This window comes from Manis pentadactyla, chromosome 10, assembly GCF_030020395.1.
Source record: "Manis pentadactyla isolate mManPen7 chromosome 10, mManPen7.hap1, whole genome shotgun sequence".
Classification (NCBI taxonomy): domain Eukaryota; kingdom Metazoa; phylum Chordata; class Mammalia; order Pholidota; family Manidae; genus Manis; species Manis pentadactyla.
In genome coordinates, this window is record NC_080028.1 from 102,663,573 (window position 1) to 102,676,165 (window position 12,593).

Genomic DNA, 12,593 nt, shown 5'->3' on the forward strand with positions numbered 1-12,593 from the left:
ATTGGGAGAAAAAGAAATGTGTCTTCAATGAACTATGCCTACATGTCATCCCATTGCTAAATCTCAAAAACATAATGTTGATCATAAAAAAAGAAAGGAATCTTGCTATTTGCAATAACATGGATGCACTTAGAGGGTCTTATGCTAACTGAAATAAGTTAGAGAAAGAGGAATACCATATGGTTTCACTTATACATGGGATCTGAAAAGCAAAACAAATGAACAGAAACAAAACAGAAGTAGACTCATAAATACAGAAAAGGGACAGTTGGGGGAGGGTGGAATGGGTAAAATAGGTGACTGGGATAAAGGAGTATGAACTTCAAATTATGAAATAGTTTAGTCACAGGGATGGAAGTACAGCATAGGGACTATGGCTCATAATATTCTAAAATCTTTGTACGGTGACATATGGTAACTACATTTATCACGGCAAGCATTTAGTAATGTATAAAACTGATGAATCACTAAGTTGTTCATCTGAAACCAATAACATGTATATAAACTTTATTTCAATACAAGAGTTTAAAAATAAATAAGCTAGGAAAAAAACATAATTTGAGTGAAAGAAACCAGACCCTAGAGAAAAATCTATGTATGGCTCCATTTATACAAAGTTTTTGAACTTTATAGGCAAAAGATGAGGCAAAACTGTTCTGTGTTGGTAGAGGTCAGAACATGGATAGCCTCAGTGAGGGGAACTAGAAGCAGGGGTAACAGGAAGTTCTGGGGTGCAGACAGAGCTCTGGTTTTTGATTATGGGTATGGGTTACATGTGTGCACTCACTGTGAAAATTCATCAAGCTTTCTGTACAACTGTGCACTTAATGGTGTATGTATCTCCAGAACCAGTTTTGTGGCTGTTTTAAAGCATGCTTACCCTTCATACCCTGCAGGAGGGAAACCAGGGTTCTCCTTTAAAACCACACTGCCCGATTTAAAAGTTTCACTGAATGGAAGGAGAGTCCTCCCTGGTCTCCCTGGGGGTAAGGACTGGATGCTGTGGGCCTTGGTACTATTTATTTTAGGAACTTTCTCTCTTGGTGGTTTTGATTACATTTTTGAACATGCTTCACAGAAAGCAAACTCATGTCTTCCTTGGTCCCTGGCCCATGAGCATCAGGACAACCACTTGCCACCAAATTGCCAAACTTTCAAATTCTCTTGTGTTTGGACCACAGTAGCACTCTATTTATTTTCCCACTTAGCTGTTTAATGTATCGAATTCCTTTCCCTCTGGGAGCTCAAGGAACTTTTCTCAGAGAACTTAAAACATGAAACTGGAGGGTATGTTCTGGAGCTGCAATAGAGGGGAGTAGTAAACTGAGGCAGAGTAGGAGCGGTAATGGAAGCTGGGGAAATAGTGGTAAGCTGGCAGTTGGAAGAATGGAACCCAAACCTAGAACTGGGGATTAAGTTCACAATTCATACAAACCCTGGGATCTTCTGGCCCATACAGGTCTTGTCCTGAAAGTGACGCACCCAGGGGCCTACCGCATTAGCTTTCCCGGGTTAATTATTAAAACGAGGCCATCCAGAAACACCATCTCTTACAAATGTGGTTCACCTGGGCCTGCAGAGCACCGGCGGCAGTGGGCCCTGGGGCCTGAGCCAGCGGGTGAGGAAGACACAGGTGGCCTCTGTCCCTTTGCGGTGTCCACAGGGTGCCCAAGGCCGGGCAAGCCCCAGGAAGCTTCCAGAACAGTGGCTGAGGGAGGGAAGAGGCCCGGGATGCTGCAGGAGTCCTGTTTCCCACTACTTTGTGGGAAAAGCCTCCCTGCAAACTCGCAAGAACAGCAGTTTTAAAAAACGAGGCGGAAGCCTCTAAATGGCCAGCCGCCCAGGTCTCCCACTCAGAGCCCGAGGGCCTGGAGGGGGCGTCCTTCCCGAGGCCACACCTGGGTCCGGCAGGGGCTCCGAGCCGGGCAGCTGGGGAAAGGGGAGGGCGCCGAGTCGGGGCCGGGGTCGGCCTCACAGCTCCGCCGGCGCGCCCCCACCTCTCCATTGGAGGGCCACTGCGGGGGGGCCACCCCAGGGCCGCCGCAGGCCCCGCATCGGCGCCCCCACCCCCCGGGGCCGCCCCGCCCACCGCCGCCCACCGCCGCCCACCGCCGCCCACCGCCGCCCACCGCCGCCCACCGCCGCCCACCGCCGTCCTCCTCCCGCCTGCCGACCCGGGCCCCGCCCCGCCCCTCTTCCTTATCTCTTTTTCAAACTTTTGCATTTTTTTAGCCTCATTTCCTGTCGGGTTTTGCATTTCCCTTCCCCTGTCAGCCTATGACACACTTTCTCTCCTTTTTTCTCTCGACTCCCCCGGCCTCCGGACTCCTGCCCGGGTGGAGCATAGCCCCTACCGGCCCTGCAGCCCCCGGCGGGCGGCGCCCCTCGGACCTCCCGGGCGGCGGGGACCACGGCCCGGGGTGCCGGGAGGAAGCCGGCGGCCTGCGCGGAGGAGGCGCCCCGAGTGGCCAGCGGAGCATGAGCGCCCCAGGTAGGCTAGGCGGCTGCGGGGGCTGGGCGCGGGGGGGCGCGCCGAAGTGGGGCTGGGACTGCACTGGGGGGCGCCCAGGGGGGCGCGGGGGGCGTACGGGATGGGGGGCGGGGACCGCGACCGCCCTGGGGGCCTCGCCGCGGAGGACCGCGGGGCGCGCGGTGGGAAGGGACCGCGGCCACAGGCAGAGCCTCGGGTTCGTGGCTAGGGTGCAAGGCGACCGAGGGGCTGCAGGGTCCGGTTGCCTGGCTCCGCGGCGCTGCACCCCATCTCTCGTCCCATCCCCCTCTTACTCCCTCTCCCCCTCGGCCCCATCTCCCCTCCCAAGCTCTGTTCTTTCTTCCACCTCGCACCTCCCTGGGTCTGTCCCGCACGCCTCCAAGAAGAAGAGGCTGAATGGGTGCCCGGGCTGCAGTGGCGGCCGGGCGGCCCTCGCTTCATCTGCCCCCAGGGAGGAAAAGAACCTTTTTTAACACCTGAAAGGAAAGGAAGTTTCCAGACCACGGGCCTGACTCAGAGGCTCCTGAGAAGGTGGGGCCTCCGGCAGCGGGGTTAGGACGGCGCCTCCCCAGGGGAGGGTCTGAGCCGCCGAGGGGCCCAGGATGAGCTCCTGGTGGCCTACAGCCTGAAGTCCCCTCCCTGGACCTGACCACCCCCCACGTTGTCCAGGCTGGAAGGGCCCCTCCCAAGCTCTCCTGAGCTGGGGGCTCGGGGAGGGTGGACGGGCTCCCTGTCCAGAGGTCAGAGCACAGTCCGAGGGGCTGCAGGGGGACCGTAGTTACTCTGTAAGGAGCAGCTGGCCAAGGTGGCCTGCTGACCGCCAGGTGTGTCCAGCTGTGAGCCCCCTCAGAGTGTCAGCAGAGGGCCGCCTGCACAGACCTGCTCTTGGACCAAACTGACCTCTGTGCCTGCTGCCCTCAGAGCCTTTGATTTGTAGCTGGAAACGTTTCTCCTGACATTTACAACTTCTCTTGAAGGTATAAGGTCACCAACCTACCAGAGAAGGAAAAAATGTTGACCAGTCACTGGACAGTTATTGAGTGCCTGCCCTCTGCAGAATGTGCCCTGGCTGCCCCTGGCCTGTGGATTAATGGCAGAACAGGAGTGCAGCTAAATCCTCCCCATCCGTCCTTTCCCTGAATCGCCATGCTCTCCACTCCAAGGCAGCTCTGAGGAAATGATGGTTCCTCTGAGGGCAGGGGGTGATCTGAGGGCAGGGGGAGCCTGGCCTCAGCCTCGCCACATGCCAGGAAGAAGGTGTGGACGGATGTCGGTTCTATTAGTACCAGCACCATAAAGGGAGGCTGGCAGCCCCATCAGCCCAGTCTTGGTCTGTGCACAAATGATATTTTATATGGTTTTTCAAACTGTTGAATTTTGTGCTTCTATCCCCACCATCCATCTCCAGAATGTTCTCATCTCAAATGGAAGCACTGCCCCCACTGAGCACTCCCTCCCCACCCCTGACACCCACCACCCACTTTCCGCCTTGATGAATGTGATGACTCTAGGAACCTAGTGTGAGTGGAATGACACAGTATTTGGCCCTTCATTACTGGCTTATTTCCCTGGGCATAATGCCCTCCAGGTTCATCCAGGTTGGGGAATGTATCACAATGTCCTTCCTTTTTGAGGCTAATACTCCATTGTGTGGAGAGACCCCTTTGTGTTTATCCATTCACCCCTTAGTGACATTTTTAAGTGACTTGTTGGAAGTAGTCGGAGGTCACTGACCGGTGACATGGTACTGGGCACCTTGGGGGACACACGGAAGGAATGTGAGGCCCAGATGCGCCCTAAGAAGTTCGGGACATGCAGTCTGTGTACGCCATGACCAGCATGTGACTCAGGCTCTAGCCAAATTGGAAGGAACTAAAGTGAAGAGGACAGTGGGAGGTGAGTGGGGACCTGGTAGGACTCGGAGGCCCAGGGACTGATAGAAGGTTCCAGGCTGAGGTAGTGCTGGCAAGGCAATGTCCAACTTCTCTCTCCATGTTCCTATGTCATGTTCCTCCACCCTCCCGTCGGAAGACTTGCTTCCCAGGACTGACGGGCCATGTCCGGTTGGGTGGTGACCATGAGGGGCTGTGTAGAATGAAGGCAGCCCCTCGCAGTGCTGGATGCATGAAAGGCCAAGCGGTGCCGGTGTCCAGGCAATCCAGATGAGCAGCGTCGAGTGCTGACAAAAAGCTTCTCAGATTGGCTTCGACTTGCTGTGTTCCCCTTGCCTTGGAGACAGGCTTCTTGGTGACCCACCTGTGGGTGAAGTCCCGTGTGGGCCAGAATTCCCAGAAAATCACCCCGCAGTTTTGCAGAACCAGTTCTGTGGAACGACTTTTAAAGTCAAGGCAAGGGAAGAAGACAGTAGGAGGTCCGTGTTCCACCTTTTGGATATGAGGCAGTGTGGGAGATCAGGAAAGCCCCAGAAGCTGGTTCTGACCCAGACTGCGCATCTGTGCTCACTCAGTGACCTCAGCCGGCACGGCCGTGGCCGGGTCAGCCTTGGCGAGCCATTTATCTCCAATGAAATCAGGATTACTTTTGGAATTGTCAGTTACACCAAGCCTAACATGAGAAAACATGAGATGAGACACATCATAACCTTTGCTGTTATCACCGAGATCTGGGGAAGAGGAGAGGCTAGCACCGAGGTCCACACCTGGGGCTCCCACACGGGCCTCCCTTAAGCACTTAAGTTCTGTCTGCAATTCCAGTCTCCCTGGAGATTGTAGGGATTAAAGGAAGTCTACCTTGCACATCACTGCATTATCTCTGGTCTAGAAAATGCTTGGATTACTTTAAATACTGGAGCAGAAAGAAAAGGAAAGGACAGCTTTTGAGGAAGTCCCTTAAAAACGCTTTTCTGCTAAAGAAAACAAACCACAGATTCACAGATTGCTCCTCTCCACCAGCCCCGCCACACGGGAGGAACATGGCTAGTGCACATTACATGCAAAGAACACACCCTACGCATCGTCCCCCAAACTCTCCTTGAGCTAATCCTGCTCTGTGGGTCGGTGGTTTTAATGGGGTGACTGTTTTTAGGAGGGTATCCTTTTTGCTCGTGATTTGTTAAGGGCTCTGAGATTATAATGGTCGCTGTCAAATTTCTGTAATGGGAGCACTGTGCCAAGGGATAATAAACGTTCTACTGTGCCTGCCTCCTCAGGCTTGGGCTCTCTTCCCTCCTTCAGCCCCGCGGTCAAGTCCCCCTGAGCACATCTGTTACATCACAGGCCCTGGTCCTTCCCACTCAGTGGGGAGGGTCATCCTCAGTGGGCCATGCTCCTCCCAGGTGGGTGAGCCAGAGCTCCATATGCCCCAAAGGGCTTCATACACAGGTGTGGCCAGGACAAGGCAGGGCCCCCCATGCTCTATCCCAAGTGCCCTGGTGCCACAGACAATACATGTCAGATTGCTTTTTACAGTCAGCACCGTCCCCTGGGGCTGGCTCCATCCATTAAGGGGCAAGATCCTTTAAAGGAAAGATCTGTGGACTTGGAGCCAGGCAGACAGGGCGTCCATCCTGGCTCTGCCACATCCTAGCTGTGTGATCTTGGGAAAGTCACCGATGAGCCTCAGTTGCCACACATGTAAATGGATATAAAAATCTGACCCCTAAATGAGAGTAGACCAAAGTGCTTCCAGATGGAAGAGCTCAGAGGGCTTCCGTGTTTCAAGCTGCACTTCTGACCTGGTTATTTCGGATGGAATTGGAGGTAGGAGGTAGAACAGAGTAATGAGTTCAATGCAAAACAGTTTTTATAAGACAGGGCCATTTCCTTAATTTACAAGGAACTCTGACAAATCAATGAGCTGCAGGAATTGGCAAACTTGTTCTGTAAAAGTTCAGATAGTAAATATTTTAGGCTTTGTGAGCCAGATAGTTGCTGTGGAAACAGCTCAGCTCTGTTCTTGCAGATTGAAAGCAACTGGAGGCCCCAATGAGTGTGGCCAGGTTCGCCCAGTGTCACGAAATGGCCCTGCAGGCCCTTGACAGTAGTTTGCCGACTCCAGAGTTGGGGAACTCAACCCAAAAAATGTTTAAAGGATGTGAACAAACAGTGTATGAGCAGACCATCAATTCACCTCACTTATCATGAAGTAAAATGCAAACTAATACAAGAGGGACAGAACATTTTTTCACCTGTCAGACCAGCGAATATCAAAAAGCTTGATAAAACCTAACATTGGCAAGGGAGAGGGGAGGCAGACGCTCCTACACCCTGTGGATTTGACAGTGCTTGCCGCCATGATGAATGCATGAACCCCTGACCTGGGAATTCTGCTTCTAAGAAATTATCTCATAGACAGACTTGTCCTCTTTGGGCGCCTGTGTTGATGGTACCTTCGTTTATTTTGGGGGAAAGCTTGAAACCACACAGATGCTTCTCAAAGGCAGGGTCCATCAGCACCATGGAGTTCTGTGAGGCCATTAGTGAGGCCAAGGGGGCGTGGGGGATGCTGGGTCTGGGCACAGGCAGCGTTTGAGCACATGTGGGAAACTGCTGTAGTAGGGCCTTGGTAAAGGGGCTTGGTGGGCAAAGAGGGGAGGACTTGCGTGTTTATTTGGTGTCTTGTTTGTTCGTTCTCCCTGATTGCCTACTGTCTTTAGGACATTGAGCAGAGGGGCAAGGGTCGTCCCTGCCGCCAATAGGAAGGGTTCCTCTTGTAATGACTTCTGTTTTCAGCCAAGTCCCAATAGACAAAGCTCCAGGCCTCAGCGCGCCTATTGAAAGGCTACACTGATTGCTTAAAAATAATGATTTTTTTTTTAAATGAAGGTATGGCGCACCCACAAGACAGGTCCCACGTCCCACACCTGAAGTGCACCCCTGACAAACTCTCACATCCACCATGTGGCCCATCACCTGGCTCAAGAACCAGCCCCCTTCCAGGCCCACGGGGTCTGGCGCCCATCCCAGTTGCCCGTACCATCCTCTTTCTCCCTGTCCTTGAACTTGGCCTGCGTGGAATCATGTGGCACGTTCCCTCCTGCCTCCAACTTGGGGGTCCTGGTCCCTCACTGCCTGGCTGGCATTGCCGCTCTGAACCTGCTGATGTACCCATCTGCTCTGCCAGAATTTGCGTTTCTGCGGTTTGGGACCTGGGTGATGGGGCTGGGGCTGCTCCCGTAGGAGGTGTGCGCATGGCCCGCCCTTTACCCGAGGGCCCACGGAGCCCGGTGGAGCCCTCCTGGCTGGGAAATTATATCGGCAGGTGAATGCTGGTCTAAAGTGAACTGTGTGTTAGTGCGTCGTTCCTGCCGCTGAGTGTTTTCTAAGAGGAAATTCTTTTTGAAAAGGATTCAAGCATAGTTGGTTCAGAATAATAACGCTGCCTCCAACTTCACTCAAGGCTCCCATCTTCAACTCTCAGACACGGGGTGAGGGCCGGAGGGACCGGGCGATCTCCTGCCCACACCGCCGCAGCAGAGCAGAGGAAGATCCATCTCTTCCCCTTCACTTTGTGGAACATTTTATAGTATTGCATCTTTCTTAACTGATTTTAAAACACAGTTTCAAATCCCAATCTTTTATGTCTTGTGGCAGAGTCAGACTAACTGGGCCCAAGAGGCGCACCTACCCTAAGCCAAGGACTATCCTTTCTCTATCCACTCACTGTCTCTCACCTCCCACAGCCCTGCCTGGCCTGCCCCTAACCCCCAGGCCTTCCCCCACCCAGGCCTGCCCCATACAGAGGCTCCAGAGCCTGCCCTGTCTGTCCAAAGACTTCTCTAGCCCTTGTCTCCTCCCTCCTGTACCTCCAAATCATCTCCTTCTCTACAGGGTCCTCCCCGCCAGGGTGCCACATGCTGCAGTCCCCCCACTTTTAAAAGAACTACCCCCCCTCTTGGTGCCATATTCCCTTGCAGCCACCACTGCCCAACTCTGCGTTGCCTGGCACCCCTTCTGTGTGAGTTTGCCGGGGGTGTTAACAGTGGACATTTATTCTCTCATACTTCTGGAGGCTGGAATTCCAAGATCAAGATTTTGGCAGGGCGTGTCCCCTGAGGCCTCTCGCCCTGGCGTGCAGGCTGCTGGGGCCTTCTCGCTGACTGCTCACATGGTCCTCCCTCTGCACAAATGCCCCTGGTGTCTCTGGGTGTCCAGTCGCCTCTTCTCACAAGGCACCAGGCTCACTGGACTAGGGCCCACCCTGACAGCTGTACTCTAACTGAATCGCCTCTGAAGGCTTCGTCCCCAACTGTAGCTACTGGGATTTGGGTTTCCCTGTTCCAGTTTGGGGGACACAGTGAAGCCCATGGCCTTCCCAGCAGATTTCTTGGAAGTGTTGCCTACACTGTCCCCAGCACTCAGTGTAAATAGCTCTTATCAAGGTCACTGATCCAGTTGCTAAGTCCAGTGAGCCCTCTTAGCCCCCGTAGGGCCCAACCTCAGCAGCATTTAACACAGTCGATCCTCTCTCCTCCCTGGAGCTCCGTGTGGCTCACCCTCTTGGTTTTTCCCTTCCTTCCTGACCACTGCTTCCTAGTCTCTCTTTTCTGATTCCTGTGAGTCCCCCGACCCCTAAGGTCAGAGTGCCGCAGGCCCCTCCTCCCTCTGCTCTCCTTCCTGGGCCGTTTCATCCAGTCTCAGCTCCCAGGTTTGTATCTCCTGCCCACACGCCCTCGAGCTCTAGCCGTTGGGTAGGAGCCGACTGTTTTGTCTGCCTGGACATGGAGTAGGATTCCCCAAACCGAACTTCTGATTGTTGAATCCCAAGTCCTCTTTCCCATCCTGGAAGGGTGGGAATGTGTCCACTTGCTCAGCACAGAAAACCCATCTGCCCTAGTGAGGTCCCAGAGAATGTCAGCCGGTGCGCCCCCTGCCGTGGGGACTGGTTTGCCCTGCGGAGGGGTGTGGTGTGTGCTGCAGAGACGCAGGGCTCAGAAAGGAGGGCTGGGTTCTGGGCCACTAACCTGTTGGGCAGTCTTGACCAAGTCTTCTCTCCTCTCTGAACTCAGTTTCCTCGTATGTGAGACCATTAGACCGTGCCTGGGATGGCAAACGGGTTTCATCATGGGTCAGTTCCAGGCAGCTAGTTGCGGCTTGCTTGAGAAGGACCTTGAGCGTCCTGGAAGAGAGTTCTGTGATTGACTGCCTGCGTCCGCTCCGGGTGTAAAACTGAAAACTGAAGCCTGGGTGCCCAGACCGAGAACCCTCCAGGGTCAGAAATCCACGATGGCTCCGTGATCTTGAGCAAGTCACTTCACTGTCCCAAGATTTTGTTTTTGCATAGAACAGCGAGACAAATAACCCCTGCCTTCCTACCCCCCAGAATTCCTCTGAGGAGCACAGAGAGAGTGGGTGAAAAACTGATTTGAAGAAAAGCAAAACATTATGTAAATGTGATGTTTTATGGTTATTAATGGACCTCTCGAGTCGCAAATCCACCTTAGCCGTGCCTTCCTCTGACCCATGCATGGGGCTGGGCAAAGCCTTGCAGGACATGCCGTTTGCATTTCCCTGGGTGAATGAGGAAGCGGGTGAACACAGGAGTAGGGTGTGGGTGTGATCCTTCTGTTCTTGGGAGATCGCAGGATCTGAAACAAGCCCCCAGCAGGCGAGAGCCAGGCTTTCCGCTAGTCGGTGGCTGTCCCCCTGCCTCCCCACCCGTGGTCCCCACCATTTTGTGATGCCTCCAAACAACGGTTGGGGAAAAAATCTTCTCCAAGTAAATTTTCATCTCCCATAGGGGTTCCTCCTTATTATCCAAATCTCTGGTGTTAAATTAATTCTCTAGTTGGGTAGTTGGGAATAGTAGATCTGGGAGAGTTGCTGAGCGCAGCTCTGGTGAACCTCTGGAGCAGGCACGTGCCCTGCAGCCTATGGGAATCCAGGAGAGACATCCAGATATATCTATTTTTGTTACCCAGTGAAAAAATATTCCCTTCCCTAAATCTACAAGTCTCCCTTCTTTCACCTTGAATGTTGCTAATGCCCGGTGTTTTCTGCCAAAATCCCAAACAGAGTCTCCATTTGCAGCCTGCTGTATGCATTAACTTTTCCCAGAGACCCAGGGGAGCCATCAGTTCCTCTATTATGTGGTTTAAGCAAAGCTTTGGGGTATTTATTCTTGCCAGTGGTACATACCGAGTGGGATACATTCGTTGAGCTTTTATTTATTAGTGAGTGTGTTTTATTGTAATGCGTTTCATTTCCTTCTGGCTTGGTTCTGCAGCCTGTGTCATGAACAATGTTTGGTGTGGTGTGAAATGAGAAGTGTTTGAAACTTCTAAGATGGAAAGGTTTTTTTCTTTTTCTGGTTTGGTTTTTTTTACATTTCTTTCTTTTTTTTTCTCAGTTGCAGAAAAATAAAGGACTTAAGTTTCCTGTAGGACTGGAAACAGTGAATCAATTTTTGTTTGTTTAAAACCTGAAAATCTCAGGCAGAAGTTGAGAGTCTCTGGACAGAGCTGAACACTGTGTTTAGGGGTTCGGGTGATGCCCCTTCCCGACAGGCCATTCCGTGGGAGAGGGGGTGGCTGCCCACAGAGACTGATTTGAGGTGGACCAGAAAAGACTGAGTCACACCACTGCCTGGGGCGGAGCGGGCACTGGCAGTCCCTCCCTTGCCTTTCCTGTTCTGTGGGGCATTTCAGTGATTCAGCACTGGGCGTTACTCACAGAATAGGGAGAGTGGTGACTGTGGGTCTTGCCTCCCACCAGCCATGTGATCTTGGACAAATCATTCAACTTCTCTGCGCCTCTGTCCTCTTCTGTGAAATGGGGATAACATCCTGATCACAGTAAATTAAATGAGATACCACCTACCTAGTGCCCAGCACATGTGACAAGCATGTTGTCCAGGGAGACCCCAATAAGAGATAAGCATATGCTCATGATACCAGTGTGTGCCCCGTATTAGCAGGGTGACCTAGAGCAAGTTCTGAAGGTCCCTGCCAAATCTAAAGTTCAGCATGAGCCTTTTGTAAAGCATTTCATTAAACTCATTTCGTCCCCATACATCAATATCCATTCCTACCATTACCCAGTTAATTCATCCTTTAACTCATACCCTGTGTGAACCATTCGTGGGCACTCTAAGTGTACAAAGGAGAGAAGCCGGGGTCCCTGCCCGAACAAGCCTGCAGTCTGGTAGAGACAGTGTAAACACACAATGAAAACGAGTCTGTTGGGGAGAGCACTTGGGTCTTCAAGAAGTCCAAAAGCCCTCCAAGTCAATTGAAGCAGAAACAGGCCTGGAAAAATAAGTAGGCTTCTGCCAGGCAGAGAAGTGCGGAGGGCACTTCTAGGCAGAGAAACAGCACCTGCAAAGCCATGGAGGTGTGCTTAGTGTCAGTGTTGGAAAAAAGACATCAAGGTCAGGGGGCAGAGGGAGGAGGGGTCCTTAGATCCCTGGCATGCTGTGCCAATGGGGCAGGTGCCGTCCTGTGGGTCAGGGTGCGGTGCCACTGGGGTGCCCTGAGCAGGGGTCGCAAGCCAGAATGGATATTCAGGTTGGAAAGATCACGGACAGCAGCAAGGGCAACAGATGGGAGACTCGAGGCAAGAGGCAAGGCTCTCCCCTAAGGGACCGGTGCCAGGTTTAGGGTGACTGTTATTTTAAGTAAACTTTGTCTTGAAGTATAATGTTCATACAAGAGACAGGTCCTGTGTGCAGCACCACCCAGATCGAGAAACAGAACATGACCAGCTGAAAAACAATATTGTAATTAATGATGACTTTTCATGTAATAATAATTTTTAGTAAAAGTATGTCCCACATATTGCATGGGACACTGATGTACTAAAAAGTTATTGGTTGTTTATTCAAAGCTCAAATCCAACTGGGCACCCTGTGTTGTATCTGATAGCTCTGGCTTCATCCCTGTTCTGCATGTAACAGTAGTTTTTTTCACATTATTAGTGCCAGTAACAGTCCATTTTATGAATATTTCAAATTTTATCTGTACTACTCTTGATGGATATTTGGGCTGTTCCCAGTTTTTTGCCATTGTAATAAAGCTGCTATGGGCATTCTTACACATACTTTCTGGAGGCACGTGCTGGTATTTCCACTCAAGTGGATTTGCTGGATCTTAGAGTGTGTTTGGCTCTAATAAATACTGCCAAATAGCATTCCAAGGATGTTGTTC

The 12,593-nt window shown here is 52.2% G+C and overlaps 1 protein-coding gene across 4 annotated transcripts in view; it reads left to right on the plus strand.

Moving 5' to 3' along the window:
* Window positions 1-2,251: 2,251 nt before the first annotated feature.
* Window positions 2,252-12,593, plus strand: part of CARD11 (caspase recruitment domain family member 11) — a 100,945-nt gene continuing 90,603 nt past the window's right edge. For 3 of the 4 annotated variants that reach the window (XM_036933039.2, XM_036933038.2, XM_036933041.2), the window contains exon 1: window positions 2,253-2,491. The gene's annotated coding sequence lies outside the window, so the exon portion shown is untranslated. Of the gene's footprint in view, window positions 2,492-12,593 lie in introns of all 4 variants that reach the window. The other variant, XM_036933042.2, reaches the window with a different exon arrangement.